This window comes from Trichechus manatus, unplaced genomic scaffold (genome assembly GCF_000243295.1).
Source record: "Trichechus manatus latirostris isolate Lorelei unplaced genomic scaffold, TriManLat1.0 scaffold00069, whole genome shotgun sequence".
Classification (NCBI taxonomy): domain Eukaryota; kingdom Metazoa; phylum Chordata; class Mammalia; order Sirenia; family Trichechidae; genus Trichechus; species Trichechus manatus.
The window spans coordinates 5,793,457-5,800,220 of NW_004444005.1; the positions used below are offsets into that span (position 1 = coordinate 5,793,457).

At 44.0% G+C, this 6,764-nt stretch overlaps 1 non-coding gene across 1 annotated transcript; it reads left to right on the plus strand.

The window, feature by feature from the left end:
- The first annotated feature begins 2,834 nt into the window (after positions 1-2,834).
- LOC111821192 (U2 spliceosomal RNA) lies at positions 2,835-3,023 on the plus strand. The gene has a single exon (XR_002824645.1). It is a non-coding gene; the product is annotated as a U2 spliceosomal RNA (small nuclear RNA).
- Positions 3,024-6,764: the final 3,741 nt, after the last annotated feature.

Below are 6,764 nucleotides of genomic sequence, written 5' to 3' on the forward strand. Positions count from 1 at the left end.
GGAACCCCAGAAAGCATGGCCCCTGGATTCTCTATCAGCCCAGAACTAAAACAATTTCCGAGGCCAACTCTTCAGACAGGGATTGGACGGGACTGTGGGACATAAAGTGATACTTGTGAGGAGTGTGCCTCTTGGGTCAAGTAGATACAAGAGACTAAACGGGCAGCTTCTGTCCGGAGGTGAGCTAGGAAGGCAGAGAGGGTTAGGAGCTGGTTGAATGGATATGGGACATCAGGTGTGGAAAGGAAGAGTTTGCTATCACACAGTATGGGGAGAGCAATTAGGGTCACATAACTATGTATAAATTTTTGCATGGGAAAAAAAAAAAAGATCTATCCTGAAATACAACTCTATCAGTGATAGGATAACATCCATACACCTACTAGGAAGACCAGTTAACACAACTATTATTCAAAATTATGCACCAATCACTAAGGTCAAAGATGAAGAAACTGAAGATTTTTACCAACTTCTGCAGACTGAAATTAATCAAACATGCAATAAGGATGCATAGATAATTACTGGTGATTGGAATGCAAAAGTTGGAAACAAAGAAGAAGGATTGGTAGTTGGAAGATATGGCCTTGGTGACAGAAACAATGCCAGAGATCACATCATGGAATTCTGTAAGACCAATGACTTCTTCATTGCAAATACCATTTTTCAACAACATAAATGGCGACTATACATATGGACCTCGCCAGATAGAATACACAAGAATCAAATCAACTACATCTGTGGAAAGAGATGATGGAAAAGCTCAATATCATCAGTCAAAACAAGGCCAGGGGCTGACAGCAGAACAGACCACCAATTGCTCATATGCAAGTTCAAGCTGAAGCTGAAGAAAATTAGAACAAAATTAGAGCCAAAGTACAACCTTGAGTATCTCCCACCTGAATTTAGAGACCATCTCAACAACAGATTTGATGCACTGAACACTAATGACCAAAGTCCAGATGAGTTGTGGGTGACATCAAGGACATCATACATGAAGAAAGCAAGAGGTCATTAAAAAGACAGGAAAAAAAGAAAAGACCAAAATGGATGTCAGAAGAGACTCTGAAACTTGCTCTTGAATGTTGAGTAGCTAAAGTGAAAGGAAGAAATGATGAAGTAAAAGAGCTGAACAGAAGATTTCAAAAGGCGGCTCAAGAAGACAAAGTGAAGTATTATAACAATATGTGCACAGACCTAGAGATGGAACACCAAAAGGGAAGAACATGCTCAGCATTTCTCAAGCTGAAAGAACTAAAGAAAAAATTCAAGCCTCGAGTTGCAATACTGACGGATTCTACGGGGAAAATATTAAACAAAGCAGGAAGCATCAAAAGAAGATGGAAGGAATACACAGTCACTATACCAAAAAGAATTGATGGACGTTCAGCCATTTCAGGAGGTAGCACATGATCAGGAACCGACGGTACTGAAGGAAGAAGTCCAAGCTGCACTGAAGGCACTGGCAAAAAACAAGGCTCCAGGAATCGATGGAATACCAATTGAGATGTTTCAACAGACGAATGCAACGCTGGAAGTACTCACTCGTCTGTGCCAAGAAATTTGGAAGACGGCTACCTGGCAAACCAACTGGAAGATATGCACATTTATGCCTATTCCAAAGAAAGGTGATCCAACCGAATCACATCAAACAACAATCATTAATATCACACGCAAGTAAAATTTTGCTGAAGATCATTCAAAAGCAGCTGCAGCAGTATATCTACAGGGAACTGCCAGAAATTCAGGCCAGATTCAGAAGCGGACATGGAACAAGGGATATCACTGCTAATGTCAGATGGATTCTGGCTGAAAGCAGAGAATACCAGAAAGATGTTTACCTGTGTTTTATTGACTGTGCAAAGGCATTCGGCTGTGTGGATCATAACAAATTATGGATAACACTGTGAAGAATGGGAATTCCAGAACACTTGATTGTGCTCATGAGGAAACTGTACATGGATCAAGAACAGAACAAGGGGATACTGTGTGGTTTAAAGTCAGGAAAGGTGTGTGTCAGGGTTGTGTCCTTTCACTATATACTTATTCAACCTTCATGGTGAGCAAATCATCTAAGAAACTGGACTATATGAAGAACATGGCATCAGGATTGGAGGAAGACTCATTAACAACTTGTGTTATGCAGATGACACAACCTTGCTTGCTGAAAGTGAAGAGGACTTGAAGCATTTACTGATGAAGATCAAAGACCACAGCCTTCAGTATGGATTACAGCTCAACATAAAGAAAACAAAAATCCTCACAAGTGGACCCATAAGCAACATCATGACAAACAGAGAAAAGATTGAGGTTGTCAAGGATTTCATTTTACGTGGATCCACAATCAACACCTACGGAAGCCAAAAAAAAAGACCAAACCCGTTGCCGAGGAGTCGATTCCGACTCATAACAACCCTACAGGACAGAGTAGAACTGCCTCATAGGGTTTCCAAGGAGCGCCTGGTGGATATGAACTGCCGACCTTTTGGTTAGCAGCTGAACTCTTAACCACTACGCCATAAGACAGCAGTCAAGAAATCAAAAGAGGCACTGCACTGGACGAATCTGCTGCAAAAGACCTCTTTAAAGTGTTAAAAAGCAAAGATGTCACCATGAAAACTAACGTGCGCTTGACCCAAACCATGATGTTTTCAATCGCCTCATATGCATGCGAAAGCTGGACAATGAATAAGGAATTTTCCGACTGAAGAAAAATTGACGCCTTTGAATTAAGGTGTTGGCGAGGAATGTTGAATACAACATGGATTGCCGAAAGAAAGAACAGCTCTGTCTTGGAAGAAGTACAGCCAGAATGTTCCTTAGAAGTGATGATGGCAATCGCTTCTCAGCCTTTTGGCTAAGATCAAGTGTAGTATCTGTTCTTATCAGTTTAATATCTGATATGTCCTCTATCCAAGGACAATATATTAAATAGATTTTTGGAGGTGGGAGATGGTACTGGAGCGTGCTCCGTCCACTCCACGCATCGACCTGGTATTGCAGTACCTCCAGGGACAACAACAACAAAAAAAAGAAGTGAGGATGGCAAGACTTCATCTCACATACTTTGGACACATTATCAGGAGGGACCAGTCCCTGGAGAAGGACGTCATGCTAAAGTAGAGGGTCAGAGAAAAAGAGGAAGACCTTTGACCAGATGGACTGACACAGCGGCTACAACAATGGGCTCAAGCGTAACGATTGGGAGGATGGTGCAGGACTCGGCAGTGTTCCGTTCTGTTGTACACAGGGTAGGTACAAATCGGAACTGACTTGACGGCACCTAACAACAACAACAACAGTTAGGTATGGAAGAGTTAAATGAGCCCTGGTAAGGAGTCCTGGTGGTGCAGTGGTTAAAGCACTTGGCTGCTAACAGAAAGGTCAGTGTAGAACCCACCAGCCACTCCACGGGAGAAAGATGGGAGCCCTGAAGGCGCAGTGATTAAGAGCTACGGCTGCTAACCAAAAGGTCGGCAGTTTGAATCCACCAACCTCCCCTTAGAAACCTGTGGGGCAGTGCCACTCTGTCCTATAGGGTCGCTGTGAATCAGAACCGACTCAACTGCACCCGACAACAACCAACTGCTGGGTCCCAGAGCTGGGAACTGTGCCTCTCGCTTCCGGCTCTTCCCAGATACCACTTGGCCTGGTTGTCAAGGACCAAGGCTTGCCTGTTTCTTTTGACAAAATTAAAAAGAAGCTCCTTGGAGGCCATGGGAAGGCACCAGCTGCCCACTTCTACATGACGGTTAGGAACACTCGGTCTTCCGCCTCACCCTGCTCGTCAAGCAGGTGGGGAGTATCTGCTCCAACTGCCTTCCTTGTTGCGATTACGGCTGATGCAAATAACTGTTTTCTTTATTTTGCCCATAAATTCACTTCCTAATAACAACAAGGCATGCCAGGGCTTTGGCCTCATGCCGTATTACACCACCTGTGGGGTGAGATAATCACCCAGAAACGTACTGCCTGTTGTGTATTTTATTACTTGAATACAAAGCGATTCAAGTCAAGAAACACTTAGTTGAAAACAGCGTGAAAAAAAAATAATAACAATCATATGAAAAGTAATTCCCTGTAATGCTCCTGAGTACACCGCAGGGAGCAATCGTCTTCCAGTGAGGGGAAGGTCTGGATGACCTGTTGGAGCTTCTCCAGTTCTCATTCCTACCGACTTCCCGATCATAAACACTAGCGAGACTGCAATCACAATACGAATATTCCACCAAGTCAAATCTAGACAGTGCCGGAAGTAGAGCCTACTGGATGTTCTACCCAAACTCTCTTGTTGTTGTCAGTTGCCGCTGAGTTGATCCCAACTCATGGCGACCCCATGTGTGCAGAGTAGAACTGCTCCACAGGATTTTCAAGGCTGCGACCTTTCGGAAGCAGACTGCCAGGCCTGTCTTCCAAAGTGCCTCCGGGTGAGTTCGAACTAAGAGTTGAACACTTAACCGTTTGCACTGCCCAGGGACTCCTTAAACATCCTTAGTGTAAGCAATTTCCAAGCAACTATCCTCTCAATGATTCGTTCATCAGCAATCGCTATAGCCCTCTCATTGGCCTACAGGGAACAAAAGAGAAATAAGAGCCAGCCTGACCCTCCAGTAGCTCACAATCTAACTCAGGATTTAACTGAAAATGGCAGCATGGTTTAAGGTACAGGAAAGGGTATCTCCACAACAACTCTCCCTACGCAAACGCAGCACGTGGAAATCCAGTGCTGCTCTATGGGATACCTGGTCCCCCTCGAGTTGGTGAGTGTGAGCTAAATCACCCATCTCAGGAATTAGACTGTTCCCAAGACATGTCCTGCATCAGCTCATCAGATGGAGAAAAAGAACTATTCCATTTGTCAATTCCTTAAGCACAGATAACATGTTTTTTAATTGTTACCAATACCATTTTAATGCATTTATTTTCCATTTAAATTAAAAAAAAAAAAAGCTGTTGAAGCCAGATAAAACCAAAAACTCATTGCTGACGAGTTGATTTCGACTCAGGAACTCTATACGACAGAGTAGAACTACCTCATAGGGTTTCCAAGGAGCGGCAGGTGGAATCGAACAGCTGACGTTTTGGTTAGCAGTGGAGCTCTTAACCACTGCACCCCCAGGGCTCCAGAGAGCTGTAAAACAGAGGTTCTCAAAGTGTAGTCCCTGAGCTAGCTGCATCTGCATCACCTGGGACCTTTCAAGAAATGCAAATCCTCAGGCTCCGCTCAGACCAACAGAATCAGAAACTCCGGGGGTCAGACCCAGCCATTTCGTTTTAACAAGCTTAAAGACCAACATTGGAGAAGACCCAAAGTTGTTTTATACGTACAAATCCATAGGTTTTTTTTTTAAAGAGGCTCGGGTGTAAAGTTCCCTGCTTCATAATAAAACAAAGTTAAAAGACCAGCAAATGTTACATGTAAGTGATTCTACTAGATGAAACTAGCAATAACTGAGCACCTATTTTGCCGGCCACTGGGTGTTATCTCATCCAATCATGATGACAACCTCATGAGTTAGATACAGTTCTCCATGTTTTCAGAGGTAAGGAAATTAAACGTCAGAGAGAAAAGCCAAATTTACTTAGTGACGGTGAGGCTAACACTCCAACTCTCTAGGCTTTTTGCCCAGTTGTGCCCATGGATGTGTGTGTGTGTGAGTGTGTGTGTGTGTGTTGTGTTTTCTTACATACCAGTTGTCATTGAGTCAACTCCGACACACGGTGACCCCACGTGTGCCAGAGTAAAACTGTGCTCCATAGAGTTTTCAGTGGCTGATTTTTCAGAAGTAAATCGAGAAGTCTTTCTTCTGTTGTTGTTGTTAGAGGCTGTCTTAGTCATCTGGTGCTGCTATAACAGAAATACCACAAGTGGATGGCTTTAACAAAGAGAAATTTATTCTCTCACAATCCACTAGGCTACAAGTCCAAATTCAGGGTGTCAGCTCCAGGGGAACGCTTTCCCTTCTCTGTTGGCTCTGGAGGAAGGTCCTTGCCATCAGTCTTCCCTTGGTCTGGGAGCATCTCAGCGAAGGAACTTCAGGTCCAAAGGATGTGCTCTGCCCCCGGCACTGCTTTCTTAGTGGTATGAGGTCCCCATGTCTCTCTGCTCGCTTCTCTCTTTTATCTCTCAAAAGAGACTGGCTTAAGACACTATCTAATCTTGCAAATCTCATCAATATAACTGCCGCTAATCCATCTTATTACATCATAGTGATAGAGTTTACAAAGCGTAGGGAAATCACATCAGATGATAAAATGGTAGACAATCATACAATACTGGGAATCATGACCTAGCCAAGTTGACAGATACTTTTGGGGGACACAATTCAATCCATGGCAGATGCCATCGAGTCGGTTGCGACTCATAGTGACCCTCTGTTCCACAAAGCAAAACATTCCAGTCCTGTGCCATCCTCACAATCGTTGTTATATTTGAGCCGATTTTTGCAGTCACTGTGCCCATCTACCTTGTTGAGGGTCTTCCTCTTTTCCTTCCGAGATACCTCTAAACCCACTACCATCAAGTCAATTCCAATTCATAGAGCTACCTCCAGGTAGACTCAAACCACCAACCCTTCCGCTAGCAGCCAAGCGCATCAACCGACTGCACCACCCAGGAGCTGCCTGCCTTGGTTACCTAGAGCTGCTGTAACAGAAACACCACAAGTGAGCGGCCTTAAAAACAAATTTATTTTCTTACAGTTAGGAGGCTAGAAGTCCAAACTCAGGGCACTGGGTCTGAGGGAAGCCTTTCTCCCTCTGGTGGC